This window comes from Pleurodeles waltl, chromosome 10 (genome assembly GCF_031143425.1).
Source record: "Pleurodeles waltl isolate 20211129_DDA chromosome 10, aPleWal1.hap1.20221129, whole genome shotgun sequence".
In the NCBI taxonomy this organism is placed as follows: Eukaryota; Metazoa; Chordata; class Amphibia; order Caudata; family Salamandridae; genus Pleurodeles; species Pleurodeles waltl.
The window spans coordinates 315,118,902-315,140,003 of record NC_090449.1 but is presented as its reverse complement, the minus strand read 5'-3'; positions in this window follow the sequence as shown (position 1 = coordinate 315,140,003).

The window sequence follows — 21,102 nt, the reverse complement described above, 5'->3', positions numbered from 1 at the left end:
GCAGGCCTGAGACAAGGTTAAGGGGCTACTGAAGTGGGTGGCACAACCAGTGCTGCAGGCCCACTAGTAGCATTTAATCTACAGGCCCTAGGCACATATAGTGCACTCTACTAGGGTCTTAAAATAAATTAAATAGCCAATCATGGATAAACCAATCAACAGTCCAATTTATACTGAGAGCATATGCACCTTAGCACTGGTTAGCAGTGGTAAAGTGCCCAGAGTTCAAAAGCCAACAACAACAGGTCAGAAAAAGTAGGAGGAAGGAGGCAAAAAGTTTGGGGATGACCCTGTCAAAAAGCCAGATCCAACAGAGTATATTTATCTAACTCAAACAAGACCACAACGACAATAATCCAACAGACACAAGTCAAGATATGAATTTTCAAAGTAAAAATAGTCTTACTCCATAGAAAACAATGGAAACGTTTCTATGGTATTTTGCATTACTGTTGATTGTATTGGACCTTATGTCCCCGTGATAGGGGTCAGAAAATGTGTTACACCATAGCCCTCCTTTCACACATTTATTTACAACGACTCATGAATGACTGTCTGCACAGGACTGCTGCTTTACTTGAAATTATGTTTTTTTCAAAAGGCTTTATTCACTATGGCCTCCGTTTTAGTATTGCTCAATTAAAGATGGCCAAATACCATCCATCCATTCATGTATGTCTGCCATCTATTTTTAACAGTTTCAATATCATAGGCTATCTAGGATATACCTGAGCTAAGGGAAGTGTGTGATAGGCAAGATTCATTTAAATATACATTTTAATTAGATTTTATATAAAAACTTTAAAAGACATAGAGGATGAATAAATATAAATATAACATACAGATTTTTGGGGAAAAATGTATAGCCAAACGTAGAGTAACCAAGCATGCAGATCTCCATCAGGGCATGCTAAACGACATGTAACCATGGTGGGCCTAAAACAAACTCATATGATGTGACCTCTCACACCAATCTCTTCCAGTCTGGGATTTCTTATCCAACTATATTATATCTACACCCCCTGATTGTTCACCTCCCAGAGGCTCCACATCCTCTTGTATTTTTGAAGGCGTTCTATCTCTCTGCACACCTCCTTCACCATCATTCACATTTTGAGGGTTGGTGTCTTTCTAGCACCCCACATATGAGCAATATATTTCTTGACCATCAGACATCCCACTCTTATAAACAGCTGATAACGCCTTAGGCCACTCTTCTCCTCCATCAACCCTAACAGGGCCTGTTATATGTTTCCTATGGGTTTAGTAGAAGTGTGTAATATGTCTATAAAAATGTCATAATATAGAGACTTAGGGCCTCGTTACGAGTTTGGTTGTCATGAGATCGCCAACTCGCGTTGGTGGTTGGACTGCCTCGGCTGTGGTGCTCCGACCACCAAATTATGACTTTGACGTGCGGACCCGCCTGAAGACCGACGGCCCACCAGGATCAGAGATCCTGACGGGGTGATGGCGATTGGGCTTGTAATCAGCCATGGCGGCGCTGCACTCAGTGCTGCCTGGCTGATTAAAAGCCCACTTCCTGCCAGCATTTTCATGCCTGGTGGAAAGGCAGTGCCGGGGGCCACAGGAGGGGCCCTGCACTGTCCATGCCCATGGCATAGGCAGTGCAGGGGCTCCCCTGTCCAGCACTGTCGGAATGCGCTCTGTCTGCTTTGCAGACACTGCGCATTCCGAGGGTGCTGAAGTGTTAGGACATTGGCCTCGGCTCCCTTAAAGGAGCCAAGGCTAATATCCTAACACTAATCCCCACTGGTAAGCCCGGCAGGAACAGTGTAATACGCTTCTGGGGAGAAAGGGGACGTCACCGCCTTAACAGTGGCGGCCTCCCTGTGAGCTTGGTGGTGCCATGATGGGACTCCAAAACTCATAATGAGGCCCTTCTTGTCTGATTAAGATATTAGCGGACAGGTTACTCCATCACAACGGTGACGGATATCCCTTCCACCAAAATCTAAATCCCATTATGTCCTATGGGATTTAGATTTCTGCAGATGGGATATCTGTCACCGTTGTGACAGAGCAACCCATCCGTCAATATCTAAATCAGGCCCATAGTTTACTTATATCATCATTAAATGTTGGTTTGTTTTAGCTATCTCACACTTCCATTTCTGAAAACTCCTAATCTTTCAGGGTGATAGGTGTTGTCAGTAGCTTCGGACATAATCACTCCAATACCCAAGGAATTCTTGGAAACACATCTAACCCTTTTGTTAGTTTCTTCCATGACCAAGGTATCAACAAGAAAAGATACAAAAAGACATTTTCAAATATTTATTGAAGATATCTTATTTTTGTAAATAAAACATGAGCTCCAATCACTAAGCAGACAAAACACAACATTGTAATTAACATTAATAAAATGACGAAAAATACAAACAATTCAACCATGTTTAATTGTTACTAATGTTACTCCTATCTGGCACTAGTACCTATACACTCAAGACAGCATAGTGGGATTACCCTTCTGCCAGACTTGTTGGGATGATCTAACTCCCATACCTTGGTAATGTGTCAGGAAGCTGGCTCAGTGCATTTACAGATGTACCCATCCAAGTGTGCAGGGCTATCTTCCTGCTCAGGATGAAGGTTGGGGTCAGCAGGGCTGCTGCTCACTTACAGCGTTCAGTGGTTCCATGATAACCCAGCATGAAGTGCTCCTCTCATCAAGCTTAGCATGAATGCAGTTTATATAATAAAACACAATCCTTACTGGACTGTGCCAGAAGTGCAGAACAGCGTCTTTAGTTTGTCTGGAGAGAAAAAGTTGTCTCCTACAAGTACAGAAAAATATAACAAGGGCATCATGTTCTGATTGTATGACCACTGAACTAAATGTGCAGACTACAGCCACAACCTGAAACCAAAATGGCTTAATGTGTGGGCATTCCCAGATCACATATAAGAGCATACCTCTCTCTGTGGCACTTCAGACACAGCAGGGACACAGCTTTCACCCCATTCTGCAGTGTTGCACTTTTGTGAACTATACCCAGTGAAGGTATTTTACTTGGATGAGTCGTTGAGTGGCGGGGATTGCCAACATTCTAGGAACCATCCTAGCCTCTCTCCACTCATCATAATCCAATTTCCTGACATCCTCCAGCCATTTGGAACTCAGGTCTACCAGGGCATCTGGGTATTTACTAATAGGGAATGATGAAGTCTGGAGGCATCATATTTCCCATTGGGTTCTAGAATCAATTTAGCCTCTAGATGGATGAAATCCAGGAGATTATCCGAAAAGCACCTAAGCGGGTCAAGAGGCTCCTGAGCTGAGGGATCCTAAACAATTGTGACTTGTGCAGGTCAAAATCAGATCTGAGATAAGACAATACTTTGAGAGCGTATCTGGATCAAGCTTTTGTTTCTTAAGAATGGGTATCTGGGGTACCTTCAGGGAGGCATGGAAGGTACACATTCAGATGGACAAGTTGATTCTATATTGAAGTGAGATACAATTGCCTGCAAAGACTTAGGGTATATGACTTTGTAAAAAGGGCAGGCTCTGTTAAAAACACTAGTTTGACTTCAATGATGAGTCAGCTGAATGAAATGAGTATCTGGGTTTTTGGTTATTATTGCTTGATCAACTGAACATCCAGAAACATGCATGATAATGGAATCAAGACCGTTTGCTAAGAGGTCGGTCAAGTGGGTGTTACCTTCTTCTCTGTTTCACCATTACTGTTCATATATGGTTTTTATGGGTTGCAGCTTTTTATTTTTTCTAAAACAGTTGAAATTGAGTTTTGGTCATATTTTGAATATATAAATTGCGAAGCAAAGTCTGTCACTTACGAAATCAAGATAGTTAAACACTTAGGAGGGTATTATGAGTCTGGCAGTTCCATGACCGCCATGTCGACGGCAGCAGTCGTAATGCCAAAGGCCAGCGGAGAAGAAATTAGGAGCATAGTGGTCTTCCCAACAGAAGACAGCCAAAGTACCGCCAGTGCGGTCATGCCACCACAGATGGCGGTAGACACCTTCAGGCCGGCGGGGACCATGTTTCCACCGGACACATTATGAGGCTGCACACTACCAAGGTTTCCGCTGCGGTCGAACCACCACGAAAACCCTAGCGGAAACCAACTCTATAAAAGGAGACACTCACCTTCAGGAACACATATCAGTCTGGAGCTGCCAAGGAACCCGAACTGAAAGTCCTCCCACTGCTCCTGCTCGCACAACGACTCTATACCCAGCGATGGCGATGAAGACAACTGTGAGTATACACACCTACCTGACACTGTAGGGAAAACCTAAAGTACACATGCACACACAACATACACATCCGAGGCGGCAGGTGATGGTGACACACACACACACATAACCACACCCATACACAAACACCTACATACATACACACTCACACTACACATACGCACACCTATACTACACACACCATGGGCAACACACATGTGCAAGACACAGCAACTCACAGATACACAGCACTGGCTCAGTCGAACACAACAACACCGATTCACACAACAACACCTCAACAGTAACTACCCAAATGCTTTGTCAAGTGATTTCAGTACACACCTCCAAATGACAACACATACATACTACAACACGTAACAACACCTGACATACAATATACACAATCACACAGCCATACAATGAAACATATGTCATACCACGCTAGCACAACACACAAAGCTTCTGACATATCCATCACCACACACACTGACGCACACACAAAAACCACACAAGGACACACAACACCACCATTACACACTTAAACACAAATAATACACAATTTATCAACACACATGCATGTACCTGTCACGGTTTTCACGGGGCTTACCGTCGAAGTTGATGAAAGTTGGGGAACCACCCCGGTTCCGGCAGGTTCTGCTCTGGCCGAGGTAGGGGCGACCCCTTCCGGTAGCCACGGTGCTGTTTGACAATAGCAAGCCACTACAGTCCGTGCCCTCCAGAAGGAGTCCCAGAGGAAAAACCCCAATAGGGTAAAAAACCTCCAACAGGAACTCCCTGAAACAGAAGGAGGGCACAAGGGTGTTAGAACTGAGGATCCGAAGTACAGGAAGACTGGAGACGAAAACAGATCAGGAATTCCTGGATCAACAAGAAGAAACCAGCCGGAGCGTGACTACCACCAAAGGAGTGTTGCAACGCAATGAACAAGCAGCTAAATTCCCCTTATATACCCCTAGACAGGAAGTAGGAAACAGGAAGTAGAAACACCACCATCTTGAATTGGGGAAAAGATTATAACATTGAATAAAGAACATGCGTCCAACAAAAAGAAACAATGCATGCTGGGAAGAGAGGAAGTGGGTAGCATGCTGGGAAAGGGAAAAGGTCTGCATAAAAGCACCATCATGTGCAAGTATCCGGCTTTTGCCTGTGCATGCTGGTAAGTGCCCAAAGTACCTCATCTCAAATTGTAAAGCGCACTAAATGCGCTGTGTGCGGCAGGATCTAGACCCAACACGAGGTCTATCTCCTGCCGCGTTTGTAATTATTTATGAAGACAGAAGAAGGGGGCGCGGTGAGTGCTGCGCCCCTGGCCGTACTCGTGGCCTTCCCCTGCGGCCTGCATGCACGCCGCTGCTTCCCCCGCGGCCTGCATGCAAGCCGCGGCTTTCCCGGTGGCCCGCACGCAGACCGCAGTAGAATGCCGCGGCGCGGCTGCCCAAGCCCGCAGCCGCTGCGGCCGCCGAGGCCGCCGCGCCGCGCCAGTAGGTCCCCCCCCCGAGGCCCCAGGTTTGTGAGGGAAGAGTCGGAAAAAGCGACGGACTAAAAGAGGGGCATGTACTGAAGGGGCATCCTCCCAAGAACACTCACTCATAGGGTAGCCTTTCCAATGAATAAGATATTGGAGACGCCCATGAAAAAAACGAGAGTCACAGATTTCCTGGACCTCGTACTCGGGCACATTATCAACCAACAAAGGGGGAGGACAGGAGAATTGTCTGTGAAAAGGATCAGGCAGGTAAGGTTTAAGTTGAGAGACATGGAATACAGGGTGTATCTTCCACGTCCGGGGCAGGCGGAGACGCACAGACACTGGGTTAATCTTTTGGAGAATCAGGAAGGGACCATAAAAATGGGGTCTGAATTTGTTCTGAGTGAGTCGGAGAGGCAGGAATCTAGAGGAGAGCCAAACTTTATCATGGACCTGATAGGGAGGAGCCTCACAACGTCTCTTATCAGCTATCCTCTTCATGCGAGTCTTAGTGGCCACAAGGTTGGAATGGAGAACACGTTGGACACCCCGTAGTTGTCGGACATAGGAGGAAATGGCAGGAAGATTGGAAGTATCTTTCAGGGGAGTCGGAAAGGCCTTTGGATGGAAACCGTAGGAGCCATAGAAAGGGGAAACCTTTGAGGCACTGTGTAGGGAGTTGTTATAGGAGAATTCTGCAAGCGGTAAATAGGTAGCCCAATTACTCTGTGTAGCATTGCAGAAGCTACGTAAATATTGTTCGAGGCCTTGATTGAGTTGTTCCGTCTGTCCATTAGTTTGAGGATGGAACCCTGATGATAAGGCTACTTCGATCCCTAAGGTCTTACAGAATTGTTTCCAGAATCGGGAGATATATTGAGGACCCCTATCTGATATAATGACCTGAGGTAATCCATGGAGTCGAAAGATTTCTTGTGTAAAGATTTGACCTAAGTCTCTTGCCGTTGGCAACTTTCTTAAGGCCGTGAAGTGCGCCATCTTAGTGAAGGAGTCCACAGTTACCATTATTACGTGATTTCCATTGGAAGAGGGTAAGGAGCACATGAAATCTGTGGAGATGGTGTGCCATGGTCCTGGAGGAACTGGTAGTGGGCGAAGTAAACCTACTGGTCTAGTATGGGGTGTCTTGGAATGAGCACAGATAGGCCAGGATGATACATATTCTTCCATATCTGTCTTGAGAGTTGGCCACCAGAAGGAGCGAAGCAGAAGCTCTTGAGTGGCTTTCATTCCTCGATGACCTGCGATAGGGGAGTCGTGGCACATGCGTAAGGCTTCGGTCTGTACTACTTTAGTGGGTAAAAACAGGGCCTTATCATGATATTAATATCCTTGAACTCTATGAAGTTGCGGCCGCAACTTATTCAACTCGGTGTCTTCTAGATGGGCATATTCGGTCCTGACTTGGTCTAAAAAAGTCTGTACTAAACCAATGATTTTGTTATTGTCAAATAGGTTCTGAACAGGAGAATCACTGCATTCAGGGTAACGTCGGGACAAGGCATCCGCCAGGATGTTCTGTGAACCAGGGATGTATGTGATATAAAAGTCATATTGGCTGAAAAAGAAAGCCCATCGAGCCTGCCGGCTATTCTGACACTGAAAGTTTCTTAAGCACTGTAGATTTCTGTGGTCTGTCCGGGCTTCAAAGGGTTCTTTCGAGCCCATCAGAAAGTGTCTCCATTCTGTGCACGCGGTCTTTAAGGCGAGTAATTCACGTTCTAGCACGGAATAGTTCCGTTCTGAGTCGGATAAGATATGGGAAAGGTAGAAGACCGGGTGCTCTAGATCATCATCGTCTTGTCTTTGCAGTAAGGCAGCCCCGATGGCTCTTTCGGATGCGTCTGCGACCACAATGAATTGTTTGCTTGTGTCTGGGTGTCGTAAAATGGGAGCTTGACTAAAAGCTTTCTTTAAGTCTTGAAAGGCTAACTCTGTGTCTTGTGTCCAACAAAAGCCCTTTTTTAGATGGTCTTTTTTAAGGGTTTGAGTGATATAGCTGGTTCTCTGTGCAAAGTCTGCTATAAATTGTCGATAGAAGTTGGCCAATCCCAAAAAACACTGGGTCTACTTGATGGAAGAAGGAGATGGCCAATTCAATATTGCTTGCACCTTGTCGGAATCCATGGCAACTCCGGTTTGGTTAATGCAATACCCCAAGTACTTTACTTCCGTCTGGTCAAACTCGCACTTTTCCGGTTTGCAGAATAAATGGTGTTGTCGGAGTCGTTCTAGAACTTGGCGAACACGCTTAGAGTGTTCCTCTGGGTGAACGTAAAAAATCTAAATATCGTCGAGATAAACCACTACTGTTTGTTGCAAAAGATCGGAAAAGATAGAATCCATGAACCTTTGAAAAATGGAAGGGGCATTGGTGAGCCCGAATGGCATTACTCGATATTCGTAGTGACCAAAAGGTGTTCTAAAAGCGGTCTTCCACTCATCACCTTCTTTAATTCTTAAAAGATGGTAGGCTCCCCTGAGATCCAGCTTGGTGAATCTTTTTGCCCCTCTGACTGCTTCTAGGATGTCCTTAATGAGGGGTAACGGGTACCGATCTTTAATAGTGATCTTGTTTAATCCTCTAAAATCGATACAGGGACGCAAATCTTTAGTCTTCTTAGGAACAAAGAAGAGAGGAGCCCCTGCCGGTGAAGAGGAGGGAGCAATCAACCCGCTCTGTAGGTTCTCATCCAGGTATTCTTTAAGAATCTGTTTCTCCGGTTCTGTGAGAGAGTACATTCGCCCGAAAGGAACCACTGTATTTGGTTCTAAAGGAATGGCGCAATCATATTCTCTATGGGGTGGAAGTTTAGGTTTTTCTGGCTTCTGGAATATGTCGGCGTATTTCTGATATTGCCTGGGAACTCCCTCTAGGACATTAATAGAGCATCCCACCTTAGGGGGTGCGGTTAGAAGACCCTTTGGGGACCAATAATCCCCTGCTGGGTAGCAGTGGTGCTGGCAAAAATGAGAGGATAAAGAAATGGTTCTTGTTTCCCAGTTGATGTAGGGGTTGTGTCGTGTGAGCCACGGAATTCCCAGGATCATGACGTGGTGTGGTGATGAAATCAAATCAAACGAAAGTTTTTCTTGGTGTTTCCCAAACTGTAGGCAGAAAGTAGGGGTGGTATATTGTACGGGTCCTGAGGCCAAGAGTGACCCATCCACCGTGTGTACTTGTTCTGGTACTTCCTTGGGTAGTTGCGCTATCTGCCGTTCCTTGGCCCATGCTTCATCTAAATAGATGCCACTGGCTCCGCAGTCCAATAAAGCCAGGGTTCTTTCTTCTCGGCCATCAGTCAAGTGAAGGATAACTGGTAAAAGAAAAAGAGCAGTTCCTTCCTCCCTGGAAGAACAAATGGAAGGTATTTCGCGATATCCCATCCTCACCCTTCTCACAGAGGACGGGAGTTGGCGTTTCCCAAAGGCTTGGTTGGACGAATGGGACAGGCGCGAATTAGGTGACCAGCTGCACCGCAATATAGACAAAGTCCCTTCCTTCGTCAGTGTTCTCTTTCACTAGCTGATAAAGGTCCTCGAGCCGTATCGATCTGCATTGGCTCTTCTTCGGTAACCCCCTTGTTTTCAGGACGGACTTCCTCAGTACGATGAGAGAAGGTGCGAGAAGTCACTGAGTGGGATGGCAAACGACTCTTCCTTTTCTCCATTCTTCGTTCATTCAAGCGATATTCTATAGTCAGAGTCTGATCCATCAATCCTTTAAGGTTCTCTATCCTAGCAGAGTGCACTAGTTCGTCCTTAATGTCCTCTCTGAGACCTCTGCGGAACAGTGTCACCAAGGTACGTTCCACCCAGGACGTTTCTGCTGCTAATTGTCTGAAACGGGTGATGTATTGTAATACATCTTGATTTCCTTGTTGGATATCGCAAAGAGCTTCTTTTGCTGAAGCCTCGAGTCTGGGGCAATCAAACATCTGTTTGAAGGTAGTGACAAAGGTGGAATAATTAGACAGGCAGGGATCACATCTTGTCACTAAAGGAGTGGCCCAAGCCAAGGCTGGCACCGATAAGGCGCTAATCAAATACCCCACCTTGGTCTTGTCTTGCACAAATTGCGATGGGCGAAAGGCAAAGTAAACCATCAAGGCATCCAGGAATTCTCTCAATTTGTTGGGCTCCCCGGAGAAACGAGGTGTAGTGGCAGATACTGCGGGGACATCAGTGGTCCTGGATGCAAAGGCTTGTCGGTAGACGGTATTTTCAGTTCGTAGATGTTGGAGTTCTTGAGCCTGTTGTTGTATTGTCATGAGCAGGGTCTGACTGGTGGGTTCCGTATTTGCCACTGGATTATCCATGTTTCCGGACTGCAACTGGATTTGTGGGCGTTGCAATCTGTCACGGTTTTCACGGGGCTTACCGTCGAAGTTGATGAAAGTTGGGGAACCACCCCGGTTCCGGCAGGTTCTGCTCTGGCCGAGGTAGGGGCGACCCCTTCCGGTAGACACGGTGCTGTTTGACAATAGCAAGCCACTACAGTCCGTGCCCTCCAGAAGGAGTCCCAGAGGAAAAACCCCAATAGGGTAAAAAACCTCCAACAGGAACTCCCTGAAACAGAAGGAGGGCACAAGGGTGTTAGAACTGAGGATCCGAAGTACAGGAAGACTGGAGACGAAAACAGATCAGGAAATACTGGATCAACAAGAAGAAACCAGCCGGAGTGTGACTACCACCAAAGGAGTGTTGCAACGCAATGAACAAGCAGCTAAATTCCCCTTATATACCCCTAGACAGGAAGTAGGAAACAGGAAGTAGAAACACCACCATCTTGAATTGGGGAAAAGATTATAACATTGAATAAAGAACATGCGTCCAACAAAAAGAAACAATGAATGCTGGGAAGAGAGGAAGTGGGTAGCATGCTGGGAAAGGGAAAAGGTCTGCATAAAAGCACCATCATGTGCAAGTATCCGGCTTTTGCCTGTGCATGCTGGTAAGTGCCCAAAGTACCTCATGTCAAATTGTAAAGCGCACTAAATGCGCTGTGTGCGGCAGGATCTAGACCCAACTCAAGGTCTATCTCCTGCCGCGTTTGTAATTATTTATGAAGACAGAAGAAGGGGGCGCGGCGAGTGCCGCGACCCCTGGCCGTACTCGTGGCCTCCCCCGCGGCCTGCATGCAAGCCGCGGCTTTCCCTGTGGCCCGCACGCAGACCGCTGTAGAATGCCGCGGCGCGGCTGCCCGAGCCAGCGGCCGCCGCGGCCGCCGCGCCGCGATAGTACCAAACATAGCCATTTCCTACACACAATAAACAGCCATCACAGCGGGACAAATGCCAGAGCCACACACACATGCTGGCCAGAAACTGCAGCTAGCACAACCCACATAGACACACACACGTCACACACAAACAAACCAAAGGTGCCAAATTCAATACAGCCATGTTGAAAGAAAGGCAAGAAAAGTATGTTAACATTGAAGCCAACAACAGCTTTGGCCAGATGTATTAACATTATTTTTTTAAGATAATAAATAACTATATGCATATTTCAGCCCATTGGGCAGTCCAATATTCAAAAAGACAATGGCACAAATGGCACCTCTGTGTGTCCCTACTTGACTCCTGACTGCCAAATGACCTCCACAAGGTATGGGCATCAAGAGGGCAGGTAGGCACCTCAAAGGTTGGGTGGGAAGGCTGCTCGGGGGTTCGTGTTTGGGAGGAGGTTCTATGGGTTTAGGCTTTAGATGGGGGTCCTTGGGTTTGGCAGGGGTCGACTTCTCGGCAAGGGGAGCGGCATGGGTACTAACAAGAGGGCAAGGGAGGACTTGAAGGTGGAAGGGCTGGATTTAGGGAGGGGCATATACCATTTAGCGGTATCACGGAGTGGGAGAGAAGTAGGGAACAGGGAAAACTCCACGAGGAAAGGCCTTTTAGACACACGAGGACTTCACAACATCAGAACACCGCCCTCAATCACACCACTCCTGATTAGTGAATACCTGCACCTAAGTCCTGACAACACACATCACTGATGCTCAATACATGGTTGCAATATGTATAAATGGCCTAACAACCCCGCCTTGGCACTGACAACACATCACACATAGGGCTGTCTCAGCAGTGGAAATGCAACATACATCTCACATCAACATATCATTAGTAATACAATACCAATCCTGCCCTAATCACCCATTTCAGCTAGGCCAAGGCTAACTGACATGTTCACAGTTCATCAGATGTGCCCCTCAAGTAACAATTGGGACATGATGTAGGCAGACAATAAGCTGTATAGCACTGTAACAGCTAGGGCACTGGCAAACATAGTATTTACATTACACATTGTGAATTAAGGGATCTGTCTAGCCACTTACCACCTCAAGTACTATCCCATTGTGTTTACGGTTTCATCCCCACAAGTCTAGCACTTAGAAATGCATGATGGTTGCAATCAGACCATTTCAAAGCTACATCATAAATGAGCTTCCTTTACAAACCTTCACAAATCCAATAGATAGCAGAATGCCAACATATGGGGATAAAACTGTCAAGCCATTAGTGCGGTCATACACAAGCCATATATGTGGTAGAAATGTAATTGTTGACTCACATGGAGTCTACACAATTACCAGTACCTGTTTACTATTGTCCCTAAGGTAAAAGCAGAGTCACACTGTTGCATAAGAGGTATGCCATACAGATGGGAGTGAACTGACACCTTATAGCCACAAATGCATAAATGCTGGGCAATGGAGGAGATAATACTCAATGGTTACGGTGGTACACAAGCTCACATCCACAGTAAAGGCAGGATGGAGTCACACTTGTGCCAATCTGACAAGACCATCTCCACAATGCAGATATTGAGAATACTGGATATGGGAGAAGTATATCCACTGACAGCAAACCATGAAGACACATCTACAACTAATGCTCAGGCTGGGTGGTGACAACCGATTACCCCCAAGTCTATTTTCATGTAGCATTGACTACATTTTCACTATAACTACAGTGAGGTAGCTAATCCCATAAACTCTATGCAAGTCCCAGGTTACAGTCAGTTGTTGTGGCTGCTGTGCTGCCCTCATACGCCCATCCACCTCAGGGTAGGCCACTGTAAACATGTGGGCCATTAGCGGGGTCAGGGTCCGACGGGCACCCCTCCCTCGTTAGGAGGACATCCCAGCTGGGCCTCTGGGGTCTTCCTGGCCTAGCATATCAAGTCCTCCCACCGCTTGCGACAATGGGTGCTCCGTCGGCTATGGACCCCCAGGGCCTGCACTTCCTTGGTGATGGCATGACAGATTCCTTTCTTCTGATGGGCGTTCACCTGCATAAATGACATAAACAAAAGCAGAAAGTCATTCACACTGGTACCATACTAACGGGAGAGGCCTATAAACTTCAGACTCACCAAGTGCCCACACATACCCATCCTCAATGCGCACACGCCTTCACTTCATGCCTTCTGCAGGCATCTATACTCCCTCACCGGTATACTTACCACATTCACCGTCACACCCACCCCTATCACACGACAATGGCATTGGGCTCACATGTTCCTCTGGTGCTCTATATAGCTGTTCATACAGGGGTAGGACCCCGTCCACAAGCTTCTCCAGCTCTTCTGGTGTGAAGGCTGGGGCCCTATCACCTGTAGGACATGACATGAAGGCTTCAAGGGACAGCACACAGCAGCTCAGGTCATGGAGGTTTTGCTGGCAACAGTGTCAGGAGTCAAGTAAGAAAAGCTGCAGAAAATGGGGGTCACGGCCACCACATACAGGACTGTCACTGCTGGCCGGCATCACCATAGGTCCCAATCCCCCTTAGGCAGCAATGTTAACCAATGATAAGTTGCATGGCGGTAGGACCGCCTACCACCATATGACATACACCAGCAGAGTAGGTCACATCCATCTGCGCAGTGCTGAAGAACAGGTGGCTGTTATTTTGCCAACTTATGTGCACCATATACCTATTAGGAAGAATTAGTGAGTGTAGGAGGCTGGTCTGGCTTGTAGTGAGTACCAAGGGGTACTTGCACCTTGCACCAGGCCCAGTTATCCCTTATTAGTGTATAGGGTGTCTAGCAGCTTAGGCTGATAGATAATGGTAGCTTAGCAGAGCAGCTTAGGCTGAACTAGGAGACGTGTGAAGCTACTACAGTACCACCTAGTGTCATATGCACAATATCATAAGAAAACACAATACACAGTTATACTAAAAATAAAGGTACTTTATTTTTATGACAATATGCCAAAGTATCTTAGAGTGTACCCTCAGTGAGAGGATAGGAAATATACACAAGATATATATACACAATAGCAAAAATATGCAGTATAGTCTTAGAAAACAGTGCAAACAATGTATAGTTACAATAGGATGCAATGGGGAAACATAGGGATAGGGGCAACACAAACCATATACTCCAAAAGTGGAATGCGAACCACGAATGGACCCCAAACCTATGTGACCTTGTAGAGGGTCGCTGGGACTATTAGAAAATAGTGAGAGTTAGAAAAATAACCCTCCCCAAGACCCTGAAAAGTGAGTGCAAAGTGCACTAAAGTTCCCCTAAGGACAAAATAGTCGTGTTAGAGGAATAATGCAGGAAAGACACAAACCAGCAATGCAACAACTGTGGATTTCCAATCTAGGGTACCTGTGGAACAAGGGGACCAAGTCCAAAAGTCACAAGCAAGTCGGAGATGGGCAGATGCCCAGGAAATGCCAGCTGCGGGTGCAAAGAAGCTTCAACTGGACAGAAGAAGCTGAGGTTTCTGCAGGAACGAAAAGGGCTAGAGACTTCCCCTTTGGTGGACGGATCCCTCTTGCCTTGGAGAGTCGTGCAGAAGTGTTTTCCCGCCGGAAGGACGCCAACAAGCCTTGCTACACGCAAATCGTGCGTTTGGCGTTTTTGGACGCTGCTGGGGTCCAGGAGGGACCAGGAGGTCGCAAATTGGACCTGAAGAGAGAAGGGACGTCGAGCAAGACATAGAGCCCTCACTGAAGCAGGTAGCACCCAGAGAAGTGCCAGAAACAGGCACTACGAGGATGCGTGAAACGGTGCTCGCCGAAGTTGCACAAAGGAGTCCCACGTCGCCGGAGACCAACTTAGAAAGTCGTGCAATGCAGGTTAGAGTGCCGTGGACCCAGGCTTGGCTGTGCACAAAGGATTTCTGCCGGAAGTGCACAGGGGCCGGAGTAGCTGCAAAGTCGCGGTTCCAAGCAATGCAGCCCAGCGAGGTGAGGCAAGGACTTACCTCCACCAACCTTGGGCTGAAGAGTTACTGGACTGTGGGGGTCACTTGGACAGCGTCGCTGGATTCGAGGGACCTCGCTCGTCGTGCTGAGAGGAGACCCAAGGGACCGGTAATGCAGCTTTTTGGTGCCTGCGGTTGCAGGGGGAAGATTCCGTCGACCCACGGGAGATTTCTTTGGAGCTTCTGGTGCAGAGAGGAGGCAGACTACCCCCACAGCATGCACAAGCAGGAAAACAGTCGAGAAGGCGGCAGGATCAGCGTTACAGAGTTGCAGTAGTCGTCTTTGCTACTATGTTGCAGGTTTGCAGGCTTCCAGCGCGGTCAGCGGTCGATTCCTTATCAGAAGGTGAAGAGGGAGATGCAGAGGAACTCGGCTGAGCTCATGCATTCGTTATCTATAGTTTCCCCAGAGACAGAGACCCTAAATAGCCAGAAAAGAGGGTTTGGCTACCTAGGAGAGAGGAAAGGCTACTAACACCTGAAGGAGCCTATCAGCAGGAGTCTCTGACGTCACCTGGTGGCACTGGCCACTCAGAGCAGTCCAGTGTGCCAGCAGCACCTCTGTTTCCAAGATGGCAGAGGTCTGGAGCACACTGGAGGAGCTCTGGACACCTCCCAGGGGAGGTGCAGGTCAGGGGAGTGGTCACTCCCCTTTCCTTTGTCCAGTTTCGCGCCAGAGCAGGGGCTAAGGGGTCCCTGAACCGGTGTAGACTGGCTTATGCAGAATTGGGCACCTCTGTGCCCAACAAAGCATTACCAGAGGCTGGGGGAGGCTACTCCTCCCCTGCCTTCACACCATTTTCCAAAGGGAGAGGGTGTCACACCCTCTCTCAGAGGAAGTTCTTTGTTCTGCCATCCTGGGCCAGGCCTGGCTGGACCCCAGGAGGGCAGCTGCCTGTCTGAGGGGTTGGCAGCAGCAGCAGCTGCAGTGAAACCCCAGGAAGGGCAGTTTGGCAGTACCAGGGTCTGTGCTACAGACCACTGGGATCATGGGATTGTGCCAACTATGCCAGGATGGCATAGAGGGGGCAATTCCATGATCATAGACATGTTACATGGCCATATTCGGAGTTACCATGGTGAAGCTACATATAGGTAGTGACCTATATGTAGTGCACGCGTGTAATGGTGTCCCCGCACTCACAAAGTTCAGGGAATTGGCTCTGAACAATGTGGGGGCACCTTGGCTAGTGCCAGGGTGCCCTCACACTAAGTAACTTTGCACCTAACCTTTACCAGGTAAAGGTTAGACATATAGGTGACTTATAAGTTACTTAAGTGCAGTGTAAAATGGCTGTGAAATAAAGTGGACGTTATTTCACTCAGGCTGCAGTGGCAGGCCTGTGTAAGAATTGTCAGAGCTCCCTATGGGTGGCAAAAGAAATGCTGCAGCCCATAGGGATCTCCTGGAACCCCAATACCCTGGGTACCTCAGTACCATATACTAGGGAATTATAAGGGTGTTCCAGTAAGCCAATGTAAATTGGTAAAAATGGTCACTAGCCTGTTAGTGACAATTTGGAAAGAAATGAGAGAGCATAACCACTGAGGTTCTGGTTAGCAGAGCCTCAGTGAGACAGTTAGTCACTACACAGGTAACACATTCAGGCACACTTATGAGCACTGGGGCCCTGGGTTACCAGGGTCCCAGTGACACATACAACTAAAACCACATATATACAGTGAAAAATGGGGGTAACATGCCAGGCAAGATGGTACTTTCCTACACAACCCCCCCCCCAAACGAAGGACAATAAGACTAGCCATGACCTGATGAGTCTTCATTGTCTAAGTGGAAATATCTGGAGAGTCCATCTGCATTGGAGTGGCTACTCCCAGGTCTATGTTCCACTGTATAGTCCATTCCCTGTAGGGATATGGACCACCTCAACAATTTAGGATTTTCACCTTTCATTTGTTTTAGCCAAAGTAGAGGTTTGTGGTCTGTCTGAACAATGAAGTGAGTGCCAAACAGGTATGGCCTCAACTTCTTCAGAGCCCAGACCACAGCAAAGGCCTCCCTCTCAATGGCAGACCAACGCTTTTCTCTAGGGGTCAACCTTCTACTAATAAAAGCAACAGGTTGATCCTGGCCCTCAGAATTAAGTTGTGATAGGACTGCCCCTACTCCTAATTCAGATGCATCACTTTGGACATAGAATTTTTTAGAGTAACAAGGGCTTTTCAGGACAGGTGCAGAGCACATGGCCTGCTTCAGCTCCTCAAAAGCTTTCTGACAGCTTGCTGTCCATAATACCTTTTTAGGCATTTTCTTGGAAGTGAGGTCATTAAGAGGGGCTGCAATGGAGCCATAGTTCTTAATGAACCTCCTGTAATACCCAGTGAGGCCTAGGAAGGCTCTCACCTGAGTCTGAGTGGTAGGGGGAACCCAATCAATAATAGTTTGGATTTTCCCCTGAAGTGGTGCAATCTGTTCCCCACCAACAAGGTGTCCCAGATAAACCACCTTACCCTGCCCTATCTGGCACTTTGAAGCCTTGATAGTGAGGCCTGCCTTTTGCAGGGCCTCCAAAACTTTCCATAGGTGGACCAGGTGATCATCCCAGCTGGAGCTAAAGACAGCTATATCGTCCAAATATGCTGCACTGAAAGCTTCCAGCCCTTGCAGGACTGTGTTCACCAACCTCTGAAAAGTGGCAGATGCACTTTTCAAACCAAAAGGCATTACAGTAAACTGGTAATGTCCTCCAATGGTAGAAAATGCAGTCTTAGGTTTAGCATCTTCTGACAATTTGATCTGCCAATACCCTGCAGTCAAATCAAAAGTGCTTAGATACTTGGCAGATGCCAGTGTATCTATAAGCTCATCTGCCCTGGGTATAGGGTGAGCATCAGTTTTGGTTACCAAGTTGAGACCTCTATAGTCTACACAAAACCGCATTTCTTTCTTTCCATCTTTAGAATTGGGTTTTGGTACCAGTACCACAGGAGAAGCCCATGGACTGTCAGAGTGCTCAACTACTCCTAGTTCCAACATTTTCTGAACTTCTTGCTTTATGCAGTCCCTGACATGGTCAGGCTGCCTATAGATCTTACTTTTGACAGGTAAACTGTCTCCAGTATCTATAGTGTGCTCACACCAAGAAGTGGTGCCTGGCACAGTAGAGAAGAGTTCTGAAAATTGTCCTAGGAGATTTATGCAATTGTCTTTCTGCTCAGCAGTAAGACAATCAGCCAAAACTACACCTTCCACAAGAGCATCTTGATCTGTGGAAGAGAAGAGATCAGGTAGAGGATCACTATCTTCTTCCTGTCCCTCATCTGTTGCCATGAGCAGGGTGAGATCAGCCCTGTCATAGTAGGGTTTCAGGCGGTTGACATGGAGCACCCTAAGGGGACTCCTGGCAGTGCCTAAGTCAACCAAGTAGGTGACTTCACCCTTCTTTTCAACAATTGTGTGGGGACCACTCCATTTATCTTGGAGTGCTCTTGGGGCCACAGGCTCCAAGACCCACACTTTCTGCCCTGGTTGGTACTGAACCAAAACAGCCTTCTGATCATGCCATTGCTTCTGGAGCTCTTGGCTGGCCTGAAGGTTTTTACTGGCCTTTTTCATGTACTCAGCCATCCTTGATCTGAGGCCAAGTACATAATCCACAATATCCTGCTTAGGAGCTTTTAAAGGTTGTTCCCAACCCTCCTTTACAAGTGTGAGTGGACCCCTAACAGGGTGTCCAAAAAGAAGTTCAAAGGGGCTGAAGCCCACTCCTTTCTGGGGTACCTCCCTGTAGGCAAAAAGGAGGCATGGTAGAAGGATATCCCATCTCCTGCGGAGTTTTTCAGGGAGACCCATAATCATGCCTTTGAGAGTTTTATTAAATCTCTCCACCAGTCCATTTGTTTGTGGATGATAGGGTGTTGTGAACTTGTACGTTACACCACACTCCTTCCACATGGCCTTTAAGTATGCAGACATGAAATTGCTTCCTCTGTCTGATACTACTTCCTTTGGGAAGCCCACTCTTGAAAATATTCCCAGGAGGGCCTTTGCCACTGCAGGTGCTGTAGTGGTCCTTAAAGGAATTGCTTCAGGATATCTTGTGGCATGGTCCACTACCACTAAGATAAACCTATTGCCTGAAGCAGTAGGAGGGTCAAGGGGGCCAACTATGTCAACCCCTACCCTTTCAAAGGGAACCCCAACCACAGGCAGTGGGATAAGGGGTGCCTTTGGAGTGCCACCTGTATTGCCACTGGCTTGACAGGTTTCACAGGACTTACAAAATTCCTTTGTGTCCTCAGACATCCTAGGCCAATGAAACAATGGAACCAATCTGTCCCAAGTTTTCATTTGACCCAGGTGCCCAGCTAGGGGAATGTCATGTGCCAGTGTTAGGAGGAACTTTCTGTACTCCTGAGGAATCACTAATCTCCTGGCAGCTCCAGGTTTAGGATCCCTATGCTCAGTGTACAAGAGGTTGTCCTCCCAGTAAACTCTGTGAGAGTCACTGACATCCCCATTAGCCTGTTTGACAGCTTGCTGTCTGAGACCCTCTAATGTGGGACAGGTTTGCTGTGCCACACTCAGCTCCTCTCTGGCAGGCCCCCCTTCACCCAAAAGCTCAGCAGTTTCTGCTTCCAGCTCCTCTGGTGTAGGTTCTGCACAGGGAGGGAATTCTTCTTCCTCAGAAGTAGAATCCACTGTAGAGGGAGGGATAGTAGGAAGTGGTTTGCTTCTACTAGCCCTAGCTTTAGGGAGTACTTGGTCCATTGTTCCAGGATCCAAGCTTCCCTGTCCTTTTTGCTTTTTGGCCTGAGCCCTTGTCAAAGCAAAAATATGCCCTGGGATGCCCAGCATTGCTGCATGGGCCTCCAACTCCACATCTGACCAAGCTGATGTCTCCAAATCATTCCCTAATAGACAGTCTACAGGTAAATCTGAAGATACCACAACTTTCTTTGGACCAGTTACCCCCCTCCCAGTTGAGATTTACAACAGCCATGGGGTGGCTTTGTGTTATGTTGTGAGCATCGGTTACTTGGTACTGGTGTCCAAGTATGTGTTGTTCAGGGTGCACCAGTTTCTCAATCACCATTGTGACACTGGCACCTGTGTCCCTGTAGGCCTGGACCTCAACACCATTTATTAGGGTTAGTTGCTTGTACTTCTCCAAGTTATGGGGGCAAGCAACCAAAGTGGCTAAATCAATAGCCCCTTCAGAGACTAAAGTAGCCTCTGTGGTCTCCCTAATCAGACCAACCCCAACTAAATTACCAAAAGTGAGCCCAGCTACTCCCTTGGATTGGCTATTAGTAGGTTTGCTCCCACCACCACTGCTATTAGTAGGGACACTAGGTGTAGCAGTAGGGGTTGTAGTGGTAGGAGCTGTGGTGCCTTTCTTTGGACAACTGGGATCTGTTGTCCAATGGCCTTTTATTTTACATAAATAGCACCATGGTTTCTTTTCCTTGTTCTGATTAAAGGAGGATTTGGACCCACCACCCCCACCAGAGTGTTTTTGTGGGCCTGATGAAGACTCATTTTTAGATTTGTCCCCACCCTTGTCAGAAGACTTACCATCCTTCTTTTTGTTGCCATCTTTGTCACCCCCTGTATGAACTTTTCTGTTCACTCTTGTTCTGACCCATTTGTCTGCCTTCTTTCCCAATTCTTGGGGAGAGGTCAGATCAGAGTCCACCAAGTACTGGTGCAACAAATCAGACACACAATTATTAAGAATATGCTCTCTCAGGATCAAGTTATACAGGCTGTCATAATCAGTAACTTTACTGCCATGTAACCACCCCTCCAAGGCCTTCACTGAATGGTCAATAAAATCAACCCAGTCTTGTGAAGACTCCTTTTTGGTCTCTCTGAACTTTATCCTGTACTGTTCAGTGGTTAAGCCATAACCATCCAGGAGTGCATTCTTAAGAACTTGGAAATTATTAGCATCATTTTCCTTCACAGTAAGGAGCCTATCCCTACCTTTTCCACTAAATGATAGCCATAGGATAGCAGCCCACTGCCTTTGAGGGACATCCTGTACAACACAGGCCCTCTCAAGTGCAGCAAACCACTTGTTAATGTCATCCCCCTCCTTATAAGGGGGAACTATCTTGTGCAGATTCCTGGAATCATGCTCTTTTGCAGGATGACTATGGGGAA